Source organism: Bos grunniens, chromosome 18 (genome assembly GCF_055505025.1).
Source record: "Bos grunniens cultivar Pamir isolate PY7600 chromosome 18, Bosgru_T2T1.0, whole genome shotgun sequence".
Lineage (NCBI taxonomy): Eukaryota > Metazoa > Chordata > Mammalia > Artiodactyla > Bovidae > Bos > Bos grunniens.
The window spans coordinates 12,429,256-12,442,460 of NC_141182.1; the positions used below are offsets into that span (position 1 = coordinate 12,429,256).

General features: G+C 50.0%; 2 long non-coding RNA genes across 4 annotated transcripts in view; one reads left to right on the forward strand and one right to left on the reverse strand.

The window, feature by feature from the left end:
• The window catches only part of LOC147353051 (uncharacterized), a 435,406-nt gene that overhangs the window by 394,096 nt on the left and 28,105 nt on the right, over positions 1 to 13,205 (reverse strand). The gene's annotated exons all lie outside the window — the stretch shown is intronic.
• Positions 6,544 to 10,454, forward strand: LOC147353054 (uncharacterized). Of its 2 annotated transcripts, none has more exons than XR_015145331.1 (2): positions 6,544 to 7,032; positions 10,343 to 10,454. It is a non-coding gene; the product is annotated as an uncharacterized LOC147353054 (long non-coding RNA). The 2 variants fall into 2 exon arrangements; XR_015145330.1 differs by lacking the exon at positions 6,544 to 7,032 and adding an exon at positions 7,305 to 7,491.

Sequence of the window (13,205 nt, forward strand, 5' to 3'; positions counted from 1 at the left end):
GTCTATGCAGGGAGGCCCCCAGGGGGATGAGAAGCTAAAAACTGGACAGATGGGCCACAGAGATGAGAATGAGCCATATATACACACACATATACAATTGTGTAAATAAATGTATATTGTATCAATATTTACATATACATATTTATGCCGTATATATTTACATATGGTATATAAGTACATATGCTATATACACATATGTATGTACCATGTATTGTATATATGGTGATTAGTAAATATATATAAGTCTATGTGGATAGGTGAATGTGTATGCATTGAATTACAAAAGCTTCAAAATATCACAAAGCCAAATTACACAGTAAATAAAAAAGGCGAAATTTAAAAATCTACAGTTGTAACTGGAGATTTTAAAATCCCATTCTCAATAACTGATAGAATGAGCAGACAAAAGAAATCAGTAAAAACGGAAGCGATCTGAACCACCTCTATAGAAGGTGGACCTTTCAGAGAGCACGCAAAACAGTCCCCAAGACAGACCCCACACTGGAGCATGAAACAAGCAGACAGACCCCATGCTGGACCACGAAACAAGAGATAGACCCCACGCTGGACCACAGAACAAGCGAGACAGACCCCACGCTGGGCCACAGAACAAGCAAGAGAGACCCCCACGCTGGAGCACAAAACAAGCAAGAGATACCCCACGCTGGACCACGGAACAAGTGAGACAGACCCCACACTGGACCACAGAACAAGCGAGACAGACCCCACGCTGGACCATGGAACAAGCAAGAGAGACCCCCACGCTGGAGCACAAAACAAGCAAGACAGACCCCCACACTGGACCACGGAACAAGCAAGACAGACCCCACGCTGGACCATGGAACAAGCTGCGTCTGTCATGGGGACCAGCACACAGAATGTGATCTCTGACCACAGCAGAGTTAAATGAGAGATAAACAGCAATAAGATGCTTGGGGGAAAAAAATCCCCAAATACTTGGAAATTAAGGAACATACTTCTAAAGAACCCATGGACTGTAGAACAAATCACAGGGGAAATTTTGAAATAATCTGTAATGAATGATGATGAAAGCAAAACGTGATGATCTCCAGCACTCGGCTAAAGTGTTCCTCACGGAGAAGCGTACAGGTCTGATGGCGTGTGTTTGTTGTAAAGAAGAAGAGTCTGAAGTCGGGTCTAAACATCCATGGTAGAAAGCCAGAGAAAGAAGAATAAGTATGTGAGTAAAAGCAAGCAGACTGAAATAATAAAGAGCAGAAATCAAGGAAATAAAAAACAAGTAACAGGAAAAAACTAAGAGCCAAAAGCTTTTTTTAAAAAAAAAAGATTAATACAATTGATAAGCCTCTAGGTCAAGTGATCAAGCAAAAAAATAGAGAAAACACAAATTGTAAATATCAATAATTATTATAAATTCAGAGTGGGAAATGACCTTTATAACAAATGCTGCTGAAACAACTGAATATCCTTAGGGAGAAAAAAATGAACCTTGATATTTCTCTGACACCATACACAAAAATCTGAGGTGGACTGTATACCTAAGGAGCCAAGACACATAGACAAAATACAATTTATTAGTGAGAACACAAAAAGTACTAGAAACTAAATTAAAAACTGCTAAATTATACTTCACCAAAATTTAAAACCTCTGTTCTTTAACAGACACCACTGGGGCTTCCCCGGTGGCTCAGGGAATCTGCTTGCCAGTGCAGAAGACACAGGTTCGATCCCTGGTCTGGGAAGATCCCACATGCCTTGGAACAACGGAGCCCATACTCCACAACTACTGAGCCCACACGCCCCTGCCACTGAAGCCCACTCGCCCTAGAGCCTGTGCTCCACAGCCAGAGAAGCCACTGCCATGAGAAGCCCATGCTCCGCAATGAAGAGCGTCCCCCGCTCGCCGCAACCAGAGGAGAGCCCGCTCGGCAACAAAGACCCAGCACAGCCAAAAATAAATAAATAATTGATTAACTAATTCTTTTTTAAAAAAAGAGACACCATTAAGAAAATGAAAAGGGAAGTTATAGATTGTGAGAAAATGCTTGCAAAACATTTGTCTAACGCAGGATCATATCCAAAATACAGGAACTCCTATGACTCAATAATAAAAAAGGGAATTCAATGCTTAAGATGTGCAAACTATTTGAACAGATGCTTCATAAAAGAAGATATACTGGGACATCCCTGGCAGTCTGGTGATTAAGACTCTGAGCTTCCATTGCGGGAGTGTGGGTTCCATTCCTGTCAGGGAACTAAGATCCCACACGCTGTATGCTGTGGCCAAAAAAAAAAAGGAAGAAGTTATACAAAAAGCCATTTATCACATGAAAAGATGCTCAACATAATTAGCCATCAGAAATGCAAACCAACACCACACAGAGACAGCACACACACGCCAGAATGACTGAAACGAAGTCCACTGACAATACCAAACACGTCACTTTGGAAACCAGCTCGGTGGTGTATTATTGAGCAGAACATATGTCTACCTTGCAACCCAGCAATTCCACTCCCGAGCATTTACCCAACATAACTGAAAACAAATGTTCCCTAAAAGGGCAGGGATGCAAATTTTCATAGCAGCTTTATTCATAATAGCCAAAAAGTGGAAACAAGCCAAATGACTCAACAGGTGACTGGACAAACACATTATCATTTACTTAAGTAATGGAATGAGGGGCAATTAAAAATACACACACACCTCCTGATGTGGAAAATATGAGGGATGAAGCTCAAAAGCATGCCGACAAAAAGCAGCTGGATACAGAGTATACGCTCTGTGATTCTATTACATGGAGTTTAAGGACAGGAAATACTACTGTGATGACTGGAATCAAGAATCTTGGCCAGTGGTACTTCCCTGGTGATCCAGTGGTTAAGACACCACATTTCCAATTCAGGGGGCACAGGTTCCATCCCTGGCTGGGGAACTAAGATTCCATGTGTCACATGGTGCATCCAAAAAAAAAAAAAAAACCTTGGCCAAAACTCTCTGCCCCTGGCAGCCAGGAGTGAAGGACCAGAGACACAGGTGGGAGGGAGGTGGGCATGGCCATAAAGGGCAGCCCAGGAGCCTTTTGGTGATGGGACTGTTGTATATCTTGACTGTGGTGGATACACAAGCACAGACAGGTGATAAAATGGCACAGGACTACATACACACGAGTACAAGCAACGCTGCAGAAATCTAAATTAGACAGAAGATTATGTTGATGTCGATATCCTGTTAGTGATACTGTAATATTGCTTTTCAAGGTGTTGTCATTGGGAGAAACTGGGTGAAGGGTACATGAACTCTCTCTGCATTATTTCTTACAAATGCATGTGGATCTACAAAATGCTTAAATTTGTAAAACCACAGCAACTTGGCCCCTCTTCCTCCCTTTCTCTCCTGCTAACTGGAATGTAAGTGAGATAGCTGGAATTGAGGCAGCGATCTTGGGCCATCCACTGGATCTGGGGAATGGAGGTTGCTCACATTACAGTAACAAGATGGGAGAGGCCTGGTCCCTCAGGACTATATAGAAAAATGCATACTAGCCCAGGCTATCTGTCAGTATCTTCATGAAAGAGAAACTTCTAACTTGTAAACCCTTGCTACTCAATCTGTGATTTGCAGACCAGCAGCCAGCATTTCTGTTAGAAATATAGAAGCTCAACCCTATCCCAAATCTACTGGATTAGAATCTGCATTTTAAACATGATTCCTGGCTGATCTATGTGCAGATTAAAATTTGAGAATCAGTGACTTTAGCAATTGCTATTGTGCATCTCTTATCTTAAGCCAATCCTAATTCTAATTATGGGTACATGATGATTAATTTTAATGACAGTACTCCTTAGATGTTTAGCAATACTTTTACTCCCTGAGACATACTTCTTGACGAGCGAGGCAACAGGAGTGAGAGAAGGTTTTCAAGGACCTAAACCCTTTTATGTACGAATATATTGGGGGGGGCAGGGGGGTTGACGCATTGGCCCCAATGCCCCTGGCCCACCTGATGGTACCTGCAGCAGCAGGCACACTGCCCAGCTCGCTGATGATGTCCCACCTCATCTGACCCACTGGAGGGGGTTGGGGATTCCTCTGTCCCCAAGGGAACTGGCCAGACGTGTATAGGAGCAGCTGTCAAGTACAGGAGGCTACTGTCCAGGGCATCCTCAACCAGCAGGCTCTGGACAACCACCCCAGCCCTCCGCATCCCGGGGTCTGGGACAGTCCACCAGGGTCCTCAGGGGGCCTCTGGGGGACCTCACTCACTCATAGTGCATTACGGCACCCTTTGCTTCCTCCCCGTCCCAGTCTGCAAACTCCCTCATGTGTCCTGCATGAGCTCCCCTCACCCAAGTAAACCACCCCACCCAGGTCTTGGCTCAGGCTTTGCTTCTTGGAGGTCCAAACTGAGACAGCAGGAGATCAAGAATTCTGAACCCCAGCTCATGAAACTCAAGAGAGATGCTCACTTCATGTAGGTTAGACTCCCTCTGTATTTTCTAATATATGTATGTGTATATATATGTGTGTGTGTGTGAGTATATATATATATATAATGATTATGACAAAGAAACCCCAAGTCACAATAGCTGTATTTCTGCCCTGACTCCTATGCCAGGAAACGTGAGGGAGAGCAGACAGTAATCCATTTTACTAACATCGTTAGGCTTCACCATATTTTGGGCCAAAGTAACATACCCACTAATACTGGAAGAATGTCAGCAGAGCAAGAAAGAAATCCACTTGCTCCAGCCTGCCCCTGAGCAGAGATCCTGGGTCTGGTTGACAAGTGAGCAAGAAACGGCAAGCTGGCCAGCAGTCAGCCTCCAGACGGGAGTTAGCCTGTCCCAGCCAAGAACCGAGACCTCATGTAAAGGTAAGCATGAGGGGCTTCAGTTAGAGAAGAGCCCGCCCTTTGTCGGGGCCGGGGCGGGGAGAGGGGGTCACTAGGAGGTCATACAAAATCCTGGGAGACTTGGCATTCATCAGTGTCATTCTGTCCCCACTGGAGCTTCAGCACTGCTAGGACCACACGCCCTTTCCCCGCCGAGCACCCAGGACTGCTGAGCCAGAAGCAAAGAAACTCAGGCCAGATCTCAGGAATACACACCCTAAGCCCACACCGTTGTTCTTCTGACAACCAACTCTGACCACAAAACAGCCCACCTGCTGTCTGCTCCAGTCTCATGAAGATGCCAAACAAATGGACTCGGGGAATTGAGAAGTCGCGCAAAGCTTCTGGAGTCCAAACCATTTTCTTTCTTTTCAAAAAGTTTTTTATTAAATTCATCTTTAAAATGACAAGTGATGGAAGATGACCCAGACCTACAGCGAATATTCTCCCCCCCCATCTCTGTTCCCACTGCCACTCCTGCTCCAAGGTGACCTTGGGGGATTGTGTCTGGGTGTGCCCTCTCACACTTTGCTCCACGTTGACATAAACACACGGGGATTTACTGAGGTTTGTGTTTACAGAACAGGGGGCGGTAATGGGGGGCACCACCGTGGTTTAGGGCACAGATCCTGGCTAGGCCACTTAAAGCTGTGTGTGTTTGGGGGCAGGTTACTTGTGTCTCTGTAACTCTGTTCCCTCATCTGCCAAGTGGGGTTAATAATAGTACCAGCCGCATCGCACTGTGAGCGTTGTATACGGAGCCTAGGATCTGCCATGCGAGGTTTTGCCATTGCTCTTATCTTTTAACAACAGGTTTTCCTTTCTCATTTAACAATACAATATGCACTTTTTTTTTAGGTCAACAGGTGTATATCTTAACACACATATCTCATTCCATCCTTGCAATAACTCCCCGGCAGCAGGTAGGTATTATCATCCTGTTTTACCCTTTAAAAAAATCAAAGGGTTCAGAGAATTTGCCCGAGGCCACATGGCCAGAGGGTATTATCAGATGATGAGGGGAAACAGAATAAATTTTTGAAAATTAACACACTCTGAACTGTTGGGGGTACTTTTCAAGCAAGGGTGGAATCCGGTTCATGCTCTTCCCTCCTCCCCAGATGCCCAGTTGGGGTGCCTCTCCCCCCATTTCAGAATCTCTCCTGGACCACTCCTCTCTGCAGCTTTCATGGGCTGAATGGATAAAGCTCCACCACACTCTGGCAGTCTCCATCCTGCCCAGCTCCTCCCTTACTTACATTTTGGGTCATTTTGATCACTTTTAATGACAAAAATAGAGGTGGATCAAAGAGCAGGGACACTCGAGGCTCCAGTGATAAAACCTTGGCTTTGACGAGCGGGTCCTGCAAGGAGGCACACGCTGGCTCCGGCTATCCACGTGGACCTGGGGCCCGCGGGCCACCCCGGCTGACGTGGCGGGGCCCCCGAAGCTCCTCTTCCTGCTCTCCCCACCCTCACCGCCGCAGCAGGAAAGCAGCCCCCAGCCCCAGCGAGGTCCTCCCTGGGAACCATCTTGTAGGTGAAAATAAAGCAGCACTTTCATCCAAGGAGCTCAGCACAATCACTGAAAGCACATGAAATCACTTAGACCTGGGAGCCCGCAGCCCCCTTGGCTTAATTACACGGCGGGCCGGGCTCTGCTGAAAGCAATTAGATCTGAGATCCCCGGCGGAGGCACGCGCACACTGCCCCGCTCTCCACGAGCCGGCTGTCGTCCACACCCGCCCGCCCTCTCTCAGACGCCTTCTAAGGATGGAGGCCTTGTGAATTAGCTGTTTGTTCAGGTGGTTGAAGGCTCCCAGGGCCCGAAGGACAGAGCATGAAGTTTCCTTCCCTCCTGTCCTTCCTCCAAGCCGCCAAGCTCCCCGCACGTGACCAGGGCCGGCCATCCCTTTGGTGTCCTTCCGAAACCAGCGACGCCATAAATCCATCCGTTTGAACGTAGCCTTTCTTCCAGAAGGCAATCGCTTTTCCAACAGCGGGACTACGAGCGTCCTATGTCATCTGCTGGTGTAAACAGCCAACCACTTCCCCCTGGACAAACAAGTTTGCTGCCGGCAGGAGAGCTCCCTGTTGAAAATCAAATAAAGCGCTTGATTCCAGATGAGAGCATTTGGTTCCAGGTACCGCTCACTCGGTGAGCCGGGGCCGTCGCGCCCAGAGCTGGCTAATGAGCAGGCGTGCGGTCCCCACCTCCCAGATCACAACCCTGAAAGGCCCTTTTGTGGCGGGGAGGGGCCAGACCCCAGCCACAATGCTCTCTTGTCAGAAGGGCCTCCTGGAGCTGCCATGAGAGGGGGGCAGCTCTGCAAAGCAAAGCAGAGGGAAGGCAGTGATTTTGTGGTGGTTTCTGAGGCCTGGTGGACTCAGTGGAGGCACTCATGTTTCCAGGCCTGGCTGGATGGCGGGCTCGTTGTGCAAGCGCGCCAGGCTGGGATGCAGGGCATGGAGATGTCACCCTCCCTGAGATATGCCAGCCCCAAGGTGGAGGTGGGGGCACCAGGTGGTGCTGTGCCCGCCACTTTTCGCCCACAGAGAAACAGGGCTTCCCTGGGGGACATGGCAGCCAGGATGAAATTCAGATCTGCGGTTCCAGGTGATTCCCGTCTTCCTGTTGTTCTAAAACCAAGTGCTTCACACATTTGGGAAGATGGACCAACTGGATGGTCTGTGGTTGGGGCTAATGTCTTCCAGTTTGCGGAGTGTCTCGTTACCAGGCCCCTCAAGAGGGCCTGCCAGAATTGCTCTGACGGTGCACACGCCACTTGCAGCGGTGCCACGCGGCTCCGCTTAGGGAGCATGCGGGGCTCGAGGCTCCAGACTCCCTCTCCAGACCCCACTTCTCGGCTCAGTGCCTGTGAACGTGAAATTCTAAGCGATCGCTGAAAGCCCAGCGGAGCGATTATTTGTGTTCACTCTGGTAGGATGAGGGTTTGGGATTTCAGGTTGTCATAGGGTTACCTCCAAAGGCAAATCTATAATTGATTAAAAAAAAAAAAAAGACTTGGCATTTAAAAAATTCTTTTCATGTTTCTCCAAAGCATTTGACAGACACAAATTCTCGAAACATTCCAGAGAAGAGACAGAGGGGATTAAGCCCTGCTCTGGACAAGGAGATGCGTCCTCAAGGGAGAGAGGAAGTTTGGGTTTGTCCAAAGAGGAGCTTGGAGTTGGGGCTGAGGCTCCCAGATGTGTGCCCTGCCCTCAGCTGTCACCTCCCCAGCCTGACAAAGGGACAGACAGTGACATTCTAGGATGGCACACAGTATAGGCACAGGAGGATGGATTCTGGAGCCAGAGGGTCAGGGTTTGAACCCTGATTCCCCATGTATTAGCCACGTGACCCTGAGGAGGTGACTTAGCCTTTTGGGGCCTCAGTTTCCTTGTCCTTAAATGGGTGTAATTATAGTATCCGCGGAGAAGACAATGGCACCCCACTCCAGTACTCTTGTCTGGCAAATCCCATGGACAGAGGAGCCTGGTAGGCTGCAGTCCATGGGCTCACTAAGAGTTGGACATGACTGAGCGACTTCACTTCCACTTTTCACTTTCATGCACTGGAGAAGGAAATGGCAACCCACTCCAGTGTTCTTGCCTGGAGAATCCCAGGGACGGGGGAGCCTGGTGGGCTGCCGTCTCTGGGGTCGCACAGAGTCGGACACGACTGAGGCGACTTAGCAGCAGCAGCAGTAGCAGCAGCAAAGTGCTGCTTCCCAGATGGTGCAGTGGTAAAGAATCCACCTGCCAGTGCAGGAGACGCAGGAGATGTGGGCTTGATCCCTGGGGTGGGAAGATCCCCTGGAGGAAAAAAAGGCAATCCAGTATTGGAGGAGGAAATCCCACCTCAGTGTTCTTGCCTGGAGAATCTGATTGACAGAAAGGCCTGCAGGGGCGGGGGTGGGGGTGGGGGTGGCCTACAGTCCATGGGGTCACAAAGAGTTGGATAGACTGAGCTACTGAGCACGCATGTACAATCAGTATCCAGCTGTGTGATGATAGGGTTAATACTTGTAACGTGATTAAAGCCTCCTGGTGCCTAGTAAGTGCTCAGGAATCACGGCTATGGCTATCCTCGCTTCCTGGTCCCACCATCAACCCATGGGCAGGGTCCACCTCTAATGGGCAGGCCGTCCATGTGTCCACTTGCCTGGAGGCAGAAAGGCCAGCAAATGGTGAAGACCCAGATCTTCTCTGGTCAAACTGACAAACTCAGACATGGAGGATGAGTAGCTAAAACCTCAATGTTACAGCAAATCCCTTGAGATAATTCTGCCTGGATGGGCTGAGCCAGTGGAACCACAGAAGACACTGACGGAGCTGCTCGCTGCCCGGCCTGATCCCCAGAGCCCTGCAGGGAAGAGGGACCCGGCCTGGCAGTGTGAGCCCCTGCAACGGTCTGGTTGATGAGGACTTGGCCAGGCTGTCATGCCCAGTTATTCAATCAAACACTCATCCAGGTGTTGCTCCAAAGATATCTGGGAGGTGTGGACTGAATCGACAGTCAGCTGGCTTTAAGTAAAGGAGGTGACCCTGGATTGTGTGGGTGGGCCTCGTCCAATCAGGGGAAGGTCTTAAGAGCAAAACTGAGGTTTCCTGGAGAGGAAGAAAGTCTGCCTGCGCTTCCTGCCTGCTCTGCAGGTTTCGGAGGTGCCAGCCTCTGCAATGGCATTCCTGCAAAAAGCCAGTTCCCTGAAGTGACTCTCCTCACATACCTCATACGTATAATGTATCTCTCCTATACATTACACTCACTCTATTGTTTCTGTTGCCCTGGAGACCCCTGACTGCAGGGGTCACTGTTACAACGCTGTGATGGTTGTAACCACAGCTACGTCTGAGTGCTGTGGGGTGCTGGGCGCAGGGCTGAGGGACTCCGTGGATCTCATTTATACCAACCAGCCACCTTCTTTGTTTCTAGAGATTTTCAAGTGAGACACTGGGGCATCCAAGGATGCGTGCATTTAAGACGTTAAGGACATTTCTAGATTATTCTCCTAGAAATTATTTACTGATTGACACTCCCACCATTAATATAATTCAATGGGTAAAAAATGTTTCCTTGTTTTTTTTTAAAATTGTGCAGGCAGATTCTTTACCGTCTGAGCCACCAGGGAATCCCCCCACCAAAGAAAAAGCCACATAACATGAACGTTATCATCCTGGCCATTTTTAAGTGTACAGTTCAGGAGTGTTAAGTACGTTCCCACTGTTGTGAAACAGATCTCCTTAAACTTATTCATCTTCCCAAACTGAAACCCCATTGAACTCCCATCTCCCCTGCCCAAGCCCCCAGCACCCACCATGGTCCTGTCTGTCTCTATGAATCTGGCTACTCTAGGTACCTTGTATAAGTGAAATCACACAGTATTTGTCCTGTGTGACTGGCTGACTTCACTTTCGCATAATGCCCTCAAGATTCATCCACGTTGCTCTTTTTCCTTTTACAGCTCAATACTACGTTAGATGATGGAGCATATTTGTTTATCCACTCATCCTCTAATGAACACTGGCTCTGCTTCCACCCCATCCACTAATGAACACTGGCTCTGCTTCCACCCACGGATGTGCAAATATCTCTTCAAAACATTATCGTCGGTTCTTTTGGAAATATACCCAGAGGTGGGGTTCCCTGGATGTTTTTATGTGCACTTCCTCAAGAGTCCTAGTGAGGCTAGGCCCATTTTCATATTCTTCGTGGACAATCCATGCTGCGTTTGACACAACAGTTATGTGTGGTATTGTTGCCTCTGTGTCTGCCTAGCCATGACATCACACACCGATTGGCCACGGAGAAGATGTCTGGCAAGTTCTGGCACAGGCCCTGGCCCCTTGCAGGGACTCAGTGAATGTATGTGTCTTCCTTATTATTTGCTGAATAAATGAATAAAGGGGGTGAGCTGGAGTAGGGAGACAAAGGAAGAGCTATACCTCCCACAAAAGGCAATTTCATTTTCCATTGTGAAAATGAAGTGAGCCTCAAAGACAACGGGATGGGGCGGGTGCTTGGTTTTGGGGTCTGGCAGGAGGATCTGAAACAAACAAGGCAAGCAGGACCTTGCCAGGGAGTGGAGGCAGCCTCGTCATCCTGCAGACAGTGACCTCACTGAGCTTGCTGGCTGCCTAATATCCCGAAGAGGAGTGGTGCTAGAGCTGCCTGCGGGCCCCCGATGGCCGTGGACAAGCTACTCTAGGGGGTGTCTGACCCCACTCTGCACAGGGCTGTCGGCTGGACAGCGTTGCAGCTTCTCAACAAGCACAGCACACTGACAGCTGCCCAGGTGGTGTGTGGCGTCTAAGCGATCTGTCAGCGTAGTTCCCCTCAGCTCTGCACGGGAAGTGGGTCAGCATCTCAGAGGACAGAGCTGGACCCCTGCCATGCTGGGGTGCCAGCTGATGCACAAGGAGAAGGCTAAGCTGGTGACGGCCCATGGCTGCTACGCCCAAGGACCCAGGTCAGTGTGAAGGCCAAGGGCTTTCCCAGGCCAAGATCCATCACCCTTCCTCCAGCAAATGCCAGGCAGCCGAGGAGTCAGGAGAAGCTGAGCCTGTCCCCAGAATGCCAGTCCCCTCCTTTGCAGACACGGTCTGTCAACCGGCACCTCCTTTCCCCCTTCTTTCATGGTAATCGAATTTTCCGCTCAGCAATTGGCCACTGTCCGTAAAGAATCCACTTCCAGACTTCCTTGCAGCTAGTTGTGGCCACGTGACCAGGTGCTGGGTGCGATGACTGCACGACATGCCCTCAAGGGAAGGGGTGCCAAGCAGTGAACGAGCAGAGCAGACAGGCCCCGAGAAACCAATACACACGCTGACCGCGGGGAACCTGGGCGGCCGTGCCATCATGTACACCAACCTCAACACCAGCCCTGGGGGTGCCCGCCCCTCAACCCTGCCCCTGCGTCCTTCCCCTGCCCAGCACTGGACTCGCTCATGCGGAGCCATGTACACGGGGGCAGCAGTCTATGGCTGGCCGACGAACCAGAGAAACTACAGTTCTGGCCCCCGACACCATGGACCCACCCCTCAGCCCCACACGCTGTGTGGGACACCACCCACGGGCGGGCTTTAGCTTCTCCCTCGTTTAGACACACGGCATCTGGACCTTTATGGCCGCCGCCAAGCCCACACCTGCAAACACATCTTCCACCCTCTCCTCCCCGCCCCCACACTCCAGCTTTGCTTTCCAGGCAAATGAGATGGGACAGTTTCTTCTACAACTTCCACTATCTCAGTGCAGCTGGGGGCCTTTGAATGGCTATTGATGGTCGGTGATGACCCCTCAAAATGAAATGTCCGTGTCCTAACCCCTGAAACCTGGGAAAGTGACTTCATTTGGAAAAAGGATCTTTGCGCGTGTAAGTTAAGAGTCTTGAGACTGGACTGGGGTGGCCCTAAATCCTGGGACAGTGTCCTTATAAGTGACAGAAGAGAACACACAGAGAAGAGGGGAAGCCAGGTGAGGACAGAGGCAGGGACCAGGCAAAGCAGCCATAAGCCGAGGATTCCTGGAGCCCCCAGGATCCAGGAGAGGCAGGAGGGACCCTCCCCTGGAGCCTCTGGAGGGGGCATGGCCCCTGGGGGTGTGTATCTGACACCCCATCAATACCCCAACTGCAGACTTTTGGCCTCTCTGGGAATGACTCCTGCTGCTTTACGCCACCCTGCTTGTGGTCCTTTGTTTCAGGGCCACAGGACACTCACACACTGGTTACTACTGCTCTCTGCCCCCTTGGAGGTCTCTGTCTCCTTTCTGCAGAAGATGTGTGGTTCCATGTAAAAAGCAGGGGACAAGTGACCCAGGGACTTGCTACCAGCCCCAAGGCTCTCAGATCCCTGCTTCTCCAATGGCATCTACCACCCCACACCCCATCAGAGTCGACTCTGAGGACCTTGGTCCCATGCCTGGCGGCCTTACTTCACTGCTCTCCGGCTTCCCTTCTCAATGCTGCGGCCTGAGTGTGACCAAGTAGCCCTGCCACCTGGGCTCAAGTGACCCTCCCCCCACCCCAGCCTGCCTCGGGGGTCTTGCCTCTGGAAGCGTAAGGGCAGTGACTAGAATGCAGGAAACACTTGTCTTCTCAAAGTCTCCAGACCATCAGGAAGCCGCAGACCCTGAGGGCCTGTTTTGGAAGTGGAAGCTCTCTCTTTGCATTCCTACCATGACATGCTAATCCTTCCCGGGGTGAACTGCTGCCTCTCGGGGAAGTGCAGAGGGGTTCAGACTTCAGCACACACTCAGTTACAAGTCATATAAAGCTACAACAAGCGAGACCCCAGCACAGCGGCTGCAACAAGCAGAGCTCTCATGCC